Source organism: Rattus norvegicus, chromosome 5, assembly GCF_036323735.1.
Source record: "Rattus norvegicus strain BN/NHsdMcwi chromosome 5, GRCr8, whole genome shotgun sequence".
In the NCBI taxonomy this organism is placed as follows: Eukaryota; Metazoa; Chordata; class Mammalia; order Rodentia; family Muridae; genus Rattus; species Rattus norvegicus.
Window position 1 is genome coordinate 71,242,677 of NC_086023.1, and position 12,129 is coordinate 71,254,805.

At 40.8% G+C, this 12,129-nt stretch overlaps 1 pseudogene; it reads right to left on the reverse strand.

The window, feature by feature from the left end:
* Nucleotides 1–565: 565 nt before the first annotated feature.
* On the reverse strand, nt 566–1,423 carry LOC134479064 (igE-binding protein-like; annotated as a pseudogene).
* Nucleotides 1,424–12,129: the final 10,706 nt, after the last annotated feature.

Consider the following 12,129-nt stretch of genomic DNA (forward strand, 5'->3'; position numbering starts at 1 on the left):
TGTAATCTTGATCTATTATTCCAGGGCGAACAATAAGTCCCTTTAAGGTTAAGGAGGATCGACCCAAAATAAGGCTGACACTTCCCACGGGTAAGGGGCCTTTGTAGTCAGTGGGGACAGGTTGCACACCCATCAGTGGCATTAGCATGAATTGGGTGGTGGAACGGAGGTCCACTCTGGTTGAGCCTTTTGTAGCTCTGTGAACCGTGGTGTCCGTTTATGGTGAGCTGGAGTCCCATATGTTTTGGGGCCCTGAGACTTGGGGCCCAGATACCCGTTATTTGGAGTGTTTTCACCCCCTTCTGCCTGGGGAGGTCTGGGCTGAATAAGCCAGCTTGCCTCTGATATCTTTAACTGAGCGACACTCACTAGCCCAATGATAGCCTTTCCCACACTTAGTACACAGTCCTGGTGCTCTCCTCTTTGTGAGGGCCTGACACTCCTTTTTCAGATGTCCTGGTTTGCCACAGTTATAGCAGACCCTGCAATCACCTGTACCTGAGCACTTTTGGCCCTGTAGGATAGCAGCCACGAGGCCGGCATTAGTAAACGAGCCTCCAAGTTCTCAGCAAACTCTCAGCCATTCCTGTAACCATTTGCTCTTCCTACGTGTAATAGCTGCTCTGCATTCCTGTGTGGCTTGCTCATAGACCAACTGTTCCACTAAAGGCATTGCCTGTTTAGGGTCTCCAAAGATCCTGCCTGCTGCCTCTGTCATCCTAGCCACGAAGTCTGAGAATGGCTCCTGGGGGCCTTGTATAATTCTTGTTAAGTGTCCCCCAGACTCTCCCTTCTTGGAAAGTGCCTTCCACGCCTTAACGGCAGCAGCAGAGATTTGAGCGTATGCTCCCCAGTTATAATTTGTTTGATTATTGGCATACTGTCCTTGTCCTGTTAGCAGATCAAGTGTCCAATCTCTCTGATCGCCTTCAGCAATGGCATTGACTTTGGCCTGTGCCTGAGAGGCGTCATACCACAAGGCTTTCCATTCCATATATTGTCCCATATTAGAGAGCGCAGCCTTCACTGTTGTCTGCCAGTCTCCTGGAGTCATGGCCAGAGTGGCAAGCCTCTCGACTTGAGCAATAGTAAAATTGGCACTAACTCCGTAGTTACGGACCAACTCGGCAAGTTCCTTAATTTGAACACGGCCTCCATCAGCAGCCTCAAACACCGGAAATGCCTGCTGTATCTTTTTCTGTTCCTCTTTAGTGAGGAAGGAATCTGAGTGACATCTCTCCATATAAGATGGAGGGGCGCTGGGGCTTATAGGCCCGGAAACCGCATGGTTTCCACCTCCTACTTTCTTCTGTTTTTTACCCAAGCTGTTAGCTCGTCATTCATTTGGGTGGTATCCTTCTTCATAGCAAGCTGCCTCATCTTCTAAATCCTCTTCCTCAGAGGGGCTAAGCTCGTCTGTTTCTGAACTATCAAATTCCAAAGCCTCTAACTCCTTTACCGGATAAAGGCTTTTCCTTTTCGGTGCTTTCTCCTCCTTTCCCTGTTTCTCTCCCGGGGAATTCTTTCCCCTATCTCTCGCTTCCTTGGATCTAAAGTCCTTGGAAGGGCCTGTTTTCTTATGTGCACCTTTTCTATTTGAGCTCTTTAATCTTTCATCCTGCTCTGTTTCTGACAGGCTGTCCCGTAACTCCCCTAGCACAACCTGTCCCGCTATCACTGTTGGACGGCATTTTCCATCTCCTAGGCACGACTTCTGACTGTGCCTAGCGGCAGCCGCAAAATCAAAGACCAAAAGAGAAAGAATGAGGGCTGCTAAAACGATAACAAAAGCCTCCGCCGCATCTTCTAATGGGGGAGAGAAGTGAGAGAGATCAAGACCAAACATGTCTCTCAGAGCTTACCCGCGTCCTGCAGCTTTTGGATCCTCTCCACGAACGGAGGGTCCCCTTGGCGCCTCGCGATGGTGTGGCGTTTCTCCCGGGTTTTGGCACCAGATGTCCCGCGCTATCGTCTCGCCAGCAAGAACACGCGTGGACACACGGATCCTTCTGTAGCAAAGCGTTTATTGCATCTTAAAGAGGAGACCCCGAGCCCCAGAATGGCGCGGCTTATATACACCCTAGCGCGGCACATCCATACCTGATTGGTCGCTTACCCATGATCTCATAGGCATGCCCCGGAGTGGGCAAAGACCTGGCACGAACACACTCTTGAACATGCGTACACAGCTAGCTTCCTGAAAGGAAGTCGGGCTGGCACGGCAGAAGCCAGCGCCATCTTGTAATGGCAAATGCTATCCTGGCTTTCCACGTGGGGCACAGTGGAAGCCAGCGCCATCTTGTGGTGGCAAATGTTATTGCGGCTTTCCACATAGTCTCATTTAGTTTCTAAAGCTAGCCTAAAAAAAACCCTCGTTAATCCAGGCTAGCCTTTAACCTGCATGCAGTCTTCTTGCCTCAGACTCCAAGTAGCCAGGCTTGAAAGATTATACCACCAGGTCAATCTTCTTCTTTGGGCTTTATGCAAACTTTTACTTTAATTTAAAACTTCGTCTTGTTTCTGAAATTCCAAAATTGAGATTCTTCTTGGGTAAGAATGAACTTTGGGCAAAGACAGCTTTATGATTAAATACTGGTTCGAATGAAAAACTGGATGATTTGTGGTAAGGCATTGATTCATTTCAAACCGTATTTCTCATTGAGGAGGTGGGACAGATAGAACTGCTGATTATTTAAGAACTAAATACAATCATATAAGGTAAACAATCTGTATTTTGTTTCCTCTTTACATTGCATGATTTTTCTGTGGCACAACATGCCTAGAATAATAAAAATCATAAAGATTAAAAGTATTTATTCATTTATAACTTTTAATAGTAAGAAATAATACTATTTCAAAATGTCTAATTTCCTTTGGGTTTAGTTTAAATTAAATACATTATTACATTTTTCACAAATCCCAATTACCCAAATGAATATTTTTAAATTACATTTTAATTGAAAAGTCTTCCTTACAGACATAAATCTCTCATTTCTTTTGTACTTAGGATTTCAGAAATGGACTTGGAGATGCTCTGTGGCATATCAATTATATCAGCAAGACTGACACCCAAAGAATTAATGGCGTTGCTATTTCTTAAGCAATAGAGTATCTTTTACATTTCTTTGTGTGTAAATCTTTGTGAAAAAAATTGATAAAGAAAGGAATAAATAAAAATTCTCAAAGTTCAAATTGTCAGCTTGTTTCGTCTGATTTGTCTTACCAAAGCAGAGTCTCAGGTAGTCAAACTAGGCTCAGACTCATTGTGTAGCAGGGATACACTTGAACTGCTGATCCTCCTGGTTCGTCCTCAAAAGTGCCATACCCAACTGCAATTCTATTCTCTCTCTCTCTCTCTCTCTCTCTCTCTCTCTCTCTCTCTCTCTCTCCCTCCCTCCCTCCCTCCCTTCCTCCCTCCCACTCTCTCCCTCCCTCCCTCCCTCTTTCCCCTCCCTCCCTTTCTCCCTCTCTCCCCTCTCCCTCTGTGAGTGTGTGTGTGCTTGTGCATGTGATGTGCGTGTATGTGTGTTTACATGCTTAATCATGTGGGCGTGTGGGAAAGCCAGAGGTTCACATTAGAATATATTTTTCAATCACTTATTCACCTTAAATCTGTGACAGTCTCTTTCATTAAACCTTTAATTTGGAGTTTGTGCTAACCTGACTCTCAAGCCCCTGAATTTCACCTATCTCCTACATCTTAGCTCTAGGATTAAAGCACTCACAACTGCACCAAATTTTTTTTAATTCACTTTACATACTGATCATAAGTCCTCTCCCTTCTCTCTTCTAGTCCCACCTTTAGAAATGCCTCCCCCATTAGCCCCTTCCCTTCTCCTCAGAGAAAAAGAGTTTCCTATGGGTACCACCCCACCCTAGAGCAACTATTTCCTGAAGGTCTAGACACATCATCTTCCACTGAGGCCCAAACTCAGCAGTTTAATAAAAGGGGAAGAAGATCCAATGGCAGGGACCAGAGATAGAGATAGTCCCTGCTCTACTTGTTAGGGGACTGACATGAAGTCCAAACTGCAAGTTTGCAACATATGTATAGGGGGTCTAGGTCCAGCCCCTGCATGCTCCCTTGTTGGTAGCCCAGGCTATATGAGCCCCCATGGTCCCTGGCTAGTTGACTCTATGGGTCTTCTTGTGGTGTCATTGATGTCTCCCATTGCTCACTTCTATCCTCCAATTTTCCACAAGACTCCCCACTGATGTTTGGCTCAGGATCTCTGCATCTGCTTCCATCTGCTGCTGGATGATGCCACTTAGGAAAAAATGGGCTATGTTCTTGTCTGCAAGAAGAGCAGAATATCATTAATAGTGTTAGGTGTTAGCTCTCTCACATGGAATCAGTCTCCAGTTGCGGCAGTCATTTGTTGGATGTTCCCTCCATCTATGTTCCATCGTTATCACTATAGGCAAAAGAAATTTGGGGTTGAGGGGGTTATGGATGGATTGATGTCCTCTCCTTCCTCTGGAAGACCTGCCTGGTTATAGGAGATGGCCACTTCAGGCTCTATATTTCCCTCTGGTCGGAATCTAAGCCAGGGTCACCCCCATAGACTCTCTATATCCTGTCCAGTCACAGGCCTTCAGCTAGTCACCAGAGAAGCCCATCTGTCAACTTCTATCTCACTCCCAGCCCTCTCTCATCCCAACCTATATCCCCCACAGATCTGATTGCCTCCCAGGTTCTCCTCTCTCCATTCACCTCCACGATGGCATCTTATACCCATCAGAACGGCTAGGATCAAAGCCTCAAGTGATAGTACATTCTAGCAAGGATGTGGAAAAGAGAAAACATTATTCTATGACTAGTGAGAGGACAAGCATGTACAACCACTTTGCAAATCAATTTGGCAATTTCTCAGAAAACTACGAATAGTTTTACCTCAAGAGCCAGCTAAGCCACTCCTGGGCATAAACCCAAAATATGACCCACTATACCACAGGGACACTTGCTCAACTATGTTCATAGCAGCTTTATTCATAATAGCCAAAAACTGGAAGCAACTTCAATGTCCCTCAAGTGAAGAATGGATAAAGAAAATACGGTATATCTACACAGTGGAATATTATTTAGCTATTAAAAACAAGTATATCATGAATTTTGCAAGTCAATAGTTGGAACTTGAGAATTATCCTCAGTGAGGTGACCCAGAGCCGGAAAGACACATTTGGTATATATTCCCTTAGAGTGGACATTAGCCATGAAGTACAGGACAACCATGCTACTACAATCCACAGACTCAAAGAAGTTGGAGAATAAGGAGGTCCCAAGGGAGGATGTACAAATCTTATACCCAATTTTTTACATGGTTCTGGGGATTCCAATTGAGGTTTTCTAGTTTTAACTTCATGCATTTTACTTACTAAGTCATCAGCTCAGCCCCAAGAATTGTATGTTTCAATGGGATTCTTATCCCTACATGGTCAGATTAAAGAAATTGGACAGATACCACATGGAGTGGCAATGGGACCCTTGGTAAACAGAGGTGACCAGTTCAAATCCTTGACTTACCAACACTTTAGATTCTGAAGAGAATTATATGAGTTATGACTCTTGGGAAGTATCCAAATACTTGAACATGAATGAAGTTGACATTACTAAATAAACTTTATTGTGTTTAATAACTTTTTTGTAATTGTTCATGCACATTAAATGTGTCATTTACTGAGTTTTATCATAATGTTTCCATGAAAGTATATATCATGCCTCGATGATATACAATCTCCTTTCTATTCTCTCATTTCCTCCCTTCTTATGTACAGCTTCAGCTAACTTCCCCCTCCTAGCAATACCTTTCCTTCTTCCAGATTATCCTTTGGCTTTCATTTGTCTTTCCTTTGTTTTTAATTGTTTCTTTTAATTTATACATGTGAAAGAAGATATATGCCCATCTTCTACATCTGCCTTATTTCATTACCATGAGACTCTAAAGTTCCATCAATTTTATTGAAAATGACAAGAGATTATATATATATACATACATACATACATATATATATATATATATATATATATATATATCTTTGCAATATCTGTAGGCAAATAATACTGTACTGTGTATAGGTAGTATTTTTACTCATTTGCATGTTAATGTATACTTAGGCGGATTCTCTATCTGAACTATTGGGGGGAATGCTTAGAAGAGCATAGAGGTTTTTTTGGATATTTTTTAATATACACTCCAAGTGTTATTCCCTTTCCTGATTTCCCGTCCACAAGCCCCCTATCCCATCCCCTTCCCTTCCTTCTATAAGGGTGTTCTACCTTCCCAACTACCCACCCATTCCCTCCTTTTCCCACTGACATTCCCCTGCCTTGGGTAGTGGTTCAATCCCTGGGAGCTCTGGTTGGTTGGTATTGTTTTTCTTATGGGGTTGCAAACCCCTTCAGCTCCTCTAATACTTCTAATTTCTCCAACAGGGACCCCATTCTCAGTTTAATGGTTAAGCATGGATCATACTATATTACAAATTCTATGACTCAAAACTTTCATATCAGCCCAACACTGTGTTTAGTCGGGCTAAGCTTCAATTAAGTGGCATTTACTTTTAATCATGCTTCCTAACACATAGGACAGTAACTTAGTAAACAGGCATCTTGAGAGCTTTCCTTACACCCTCATTCATATTCATGAAACCCTAAGTATTTGATGTTGTGAAATTTTACTCAAGAAAGATCAGAGAAAAACTGTCAGGAGACAGACTGAATAGTTCTAAAACATAGAGTAGAACATACTTTCTAAACATATTGACCTAAACAAATTTACATATAGCATATTGTTTCTCATTACTGGTTCCTAAAATATTTAGTAGCTTAAAACAACACATATTTGTTATCACACATCTTTGTGTGATACATATGTACATATGTACATGCACCTGTAACAGGAATGACCAATGAAATTTCATGTGACTTGGGTATGATTGATATTTTCAGTGTCATGCTGACTATAGGCTAAAACTTCTAAATTATTAATAAAATTATCATCTCAGAAATATGGAAAATGTTATATGTAGTCCAGACAATGCAGATGAAGCTCTCTGCCTAAACTTTCCTTTGAGACAAGGGGAAACTTGAGATATGTGCCCAGATTCTGAGGTTACATAACAATGGCCCATATCCTAATAAAGACTACAAAAGCTCAGGATGGTCTAGAAGCATCTCTTAGGGACAAAACAAGACTGAATATAACAAGACAGATCATATCACAAAATTTATCAGAGATATTCAGAGATTCTATGAACAGTTATTTTTAACTAGACAATAAGAAATATAAGAAGGAATTGAGATGATCCAGAAAAGAGATGACTGGACAACATAATGCAGTACCTTCTAAATGATACAGGTACATATGGTGATTCAGTTGCTCAGAACTTCAAACTGAGGCACAGCAGAGCAAAACTCTGAGTTGAACTATTAGCTATATATTATGAGTGTGTGTAATCTATACACCTTAGTAACCTTGATATCCATTGAGAGTTTTAAATACTTCAGAACTGCAATTGTAGTCAAAACAATAATACAAAGGTGTGGGCACCTCAGAAGTTGCCATATCTTTACTATTGGTGTTACAAAGCCCAAGGTTCTCATAGTAATCTCTGCTGTCTCATAGCTGTAATTAAAACACAGCAAATAAAATCTATGTTATTAGTTATTTAAAAAAATCTAGCATAATGTCACACACCATTAATGCCAGGCTTGGAAGACTTAAGCAGGACGACTGTACAGTTGAGACCAAAATGGACTATGAAGTGAGATCAAGGGCAGGCTACTATCCATGCTTTCTATTCTTTTCTTTAATTTTATTTTTCTTGGATATTTTATGTATTTACATTTAAAATGTTATCCCCCTTCTCTTCCTTTCCCTTACCTCTGCTTCTAAGAGGTTGCTCCACTCCCACCTACCCACTCCAACCTCAACACTCTGGCATTACCCTACATTGGGGAAATGAGACTTCACAGAACCAAGGGCATTTTCTCCTATTGATGCTGATCAAGCCATCATCTGCTACATATATGGCTAGAGCCATGGGTCCCTCCATGTGTACTCTTTGGTTGGTAATTTAGTCCCTGGGAGCTCTTGTAGGGTCTGGTTGGTTGATATTGTTGTTGTTCCGATGGTGTTGCAAACTCCTTCAGCTCCTTCAGTCTTTTCTCTAACTCCTCCATTGGAGTCCCCTTGTTCAGTTCAATGGTTAGGTACAACCATCCTCATCTTAATGAATAGAACTCTGGCAGAGCCTCTCAGGAGACACCCATATCTGACTCCAGTCAGCAAGTACTTCTTAGCATCAGCAATAGTGACTGGCTTGGGTGGCTGCTTATGGGATGGATCCCCAGGTAGGGCAGTCTCTGGATGACCTTTTCTTTAGTCCCTGCTCCACTCTTTGTCCCTGTATTTCCTCCGGTGAGTATTTTGTTCTCTCTTCTAAAAAGAAATGAAGCATTCACATTTTGGTCTTCCTTCTTCTTGGGTTTCATATCATCTGTGATTTTTTTGTAGGTATTCCAAGCAGTGAGTGCCTACCATGTGTGTTCTTTTGTGACTGGGTTACCTCACTCAGGATATTTTCTAGTTCCATCCGTTTGCCTAAGAATTTCATGTAGTCATTGTTTTTAATAGCTGAGTAGTACCCCATTGTGGAAATGTACCACATTTTCTGTATCCATCCCACTCTTGAAGGACATCTGGGTTCTTTTCAGCTTTTGGCTATTTTAAATAAGGCTACTATGAACATAGTGGAGCATGTGTCCTTGTTATATGTTGGAACATCTGCTGGGTATATGCCCAGGAGTGGTATAGCTGGGTCCTTAGGTAGTACTATGTCCAATTTTCTAAGGAACCCCAGACTGATTTCCAGAGTTGTACCAGTTTGCATTTCAACCAAGAATGGAGGAGTGTTCCTATTTTTCCCCATCCTTGCTCACATCCATTGTCACCTGAGTTTTTGAACTTAGCCATTCTGACTGGTCTGCGGTGGTATGTCAGTGATGTTTTGATTTGTAATTCCCTGATGATTAAGGATGTTGAACATTTGTTTAGATGCTGCACAGCCATTAAGTATTTCTCAGTTGATAACTCTTTGCTTAACTATGTACCCCATTTTTAATAGGGATATTTGATTCTTTGGAGTCTAACTTCTTGAGTTCACTGTATATATTAGATATTAGCCCCCTATCAGAAGTAGGATTGCTAAAGAACTTTACCCAATCAGTCTGTTGCCATTTTGGCCTAATGACAGTATCCTTTGCCAAACTGTCCCATTTGTCAATTCTTCATCTTAGAGCATAATCCATTGGTGATCTTCAGGAAAATTTCTGCAGTGCCCATGTGTTCCAGGCTCTTCCCAACTTTCTCTTCTATTAGTGTCAGTGGATCTGGTTTTATGTGGAGGTCCTTGATCTACTTGGACTTGAGTATTGTACAAGGAGATAATAATAATGGGTCAATTTGCATTCTTCTACATGCTGACATCCAGTTGAACCAACACCAATTGTTTAAAATGCTGTCTTTTCCCCCCACTTGATCGTTTTAGCTTTTTTGTCAAAGATTAAGCGTCTTCATTTCTGGGTCTTCAATTCTCTTCCATTGATATACCTGCCTGTCTCTGTACCAAAACCATGCAGTTTTATCACAATTGTTCTATAATACAGCTTGAGATCAGGAATGGTGATTCCCCCAGAAGTTCTTTATTGTTGAGAATAGTTTTTACTATTCTGAGGTTTTTGCTTTTCCAAATGAATTTGAAAATTGCTCTTTCTAATTTTATGAAGAATTTAGTTGGAATTATCATGGGGATTGCATTGAATCTGTAGACTGTTTTTGGCAAGGTAGCCATTTTTAACAAAATTAGAAATGAAAAGGGACATATAACAACAGAAACTGAGGAAATTTTTAAAAAAATTATCAGATCCTACTACAAAAGCTTATATTCGACAAAGCTGGAAAATATAGAGGAAATGAACAAATTTCTAGGCAGTTACCAGGTCCCAAAGTTAAATCAGGATCAGTAAATCATCTAAACAGTCCCATGAACACAAAAGAAACAGATGCAGTCATTGAAAGTCTTCCAACCAAAAAAAAAAAAATCCCAGAATCAGATGTGTTTAATGCAGAATACTATCAGATCTTCATAGAAGACCTAATAGCAATAATCTTCAAGCTATTCGACAAAATAGAAACAGAAGAAACACTACCCAGTTCATTCTTTGAAGCCAAGATTACATTTATACCTGAACCACACAAAGACCTTACAAATAAAGAGAACTTTAGACCAATTTCCCTCATGAATATTGATGCAAAAATATTCAATAAAATTCTTACAAACCAAATTCAAGAGCATATCAAGAAGCTCATTCACCATGATCAAGTAGGCTTCATCCCAGGAACACAAGGATTGTTCAATGTAATCCACTATATAAACAAACTCAAGGAAAAAATAAACACATGATCATTTCATTAGATGCAGAGAAGGGATTTGACAAAATTCCAACACCACTTCATGATAAAAGTCTTAGAATGATCAGGAATTCAAGGCCCATACCTAAACATAATAAATGCAATATACAGCAAACCAGTAGCTAACATCAAACTAAATGGAGAGAAACATGAAGCAATCCCACTAAAATCAGGGACTAAACAAGGCTGCTCACTTTCTTCCTACTTATTCAATATAGTACTTGAAATCCTACCAGAGCAATTAGACAACAAAAAGTGGTCAAAGGTGTGCAAATTGGTGAGGAAGAAGTCAAAATATCACTATTTGCAGAAGATATGGAAGAATACTTAAGTGACCCCAAAAGTTCCATCAGAGAATTACTAAGCCTGATAAACAACTTCAGCAAAGTGCCTGGATATAAAGTTAACTCAAACAAATAAGTAGCCTTCCTCTACTCAAAGGATAAACAGGCTGTGAAAGAAATTAGAGAAATGACATCCTTCACAATAGCCACAAATAATGTAAATACTTTGGTGTGACTCTAACCAAACCAGTGAAAGATCTGAATGAAAAGAACTTGAGGTCTCTGAAGAAAGAAATCAAAGAAGATCTCAGGAGTTGGAAAGATCTCCCATGCTAATGGATTGACAGGATCAATGTTTTGAATTCTTTAAGGCAAATAACATATCCTGAATAATACTTCTTTCAATTCTTTCAGCCAAAACAACTGAAGTAAATTAAGGAATTTTCTATGAGGAATATGAATCCCAGAAATTATTTACACACAAGTATAACATCTTTACTTTTCCTCTTGGCATTTGATTGTAAACTCCATTCTTCTAGTAAGGTCATAACTGTAGGGTCAGTTTTAGATGACATCACCAGTGTACACATATGAAACATTGAAAAAAAATTCAATCTCCATATATTCAGTACTTATATGTCACATTAGTAAATACAGGTTTTCACTCTTCATTGTGGTTCTTATTACTAAAACTTGGTGTTTTATAAACCTCCCCAAATTAAGCATTGATCATTAGAAAAAGATGACTATTTTCTAATAGAACAAGGTAATTTCTTATATAAAAAGCATATTGTAGGTGGTCTAAACTGCACCCTGATCTGAATGGACACGCAAACAGCTCCCTGCACCCAAATCCAGTGGGAGGGAGAGCTAGACCCTCAGAGGGGCAGACACACTGGCAAAAGCAGAGGAAACTACTCTCTGCCCACATTTCTGACTCTAGAGAAAAATGCCTAGCACCATCTGGGCCCCCTGTGCACAGGGACCCAGGAAAAGGAGGGACAGGCCCTTCTGGTTGCTGCCCTCACAGGGAGCTGGAACCCAGCCCCAAGGAGTGACTTCGGGCCTGAGACTAGAGGTAAGACCAACTTTTCTGCTCCAAGTAACCTGCCTGGTGGACTCAGGACACACACCCACAGGAACACCTGAAAGCCAGGCCAGTGGACAGGAATGACTACACGCCTGAAAGCAGAACACTCTGTTCCCATAACTGGCTCTAGGAAAACAGGAAAACAGGAATACAGCACTCCTGACACACAAGCCTATAGGACGGTCAAACCACTGTCAGAATTAGCAGAACAAGGTAACAACAGAGACAAACTGATGGTGAGAGGCAAGCATAGGAACCCAAGCAACAGAAACCAAGACTACAG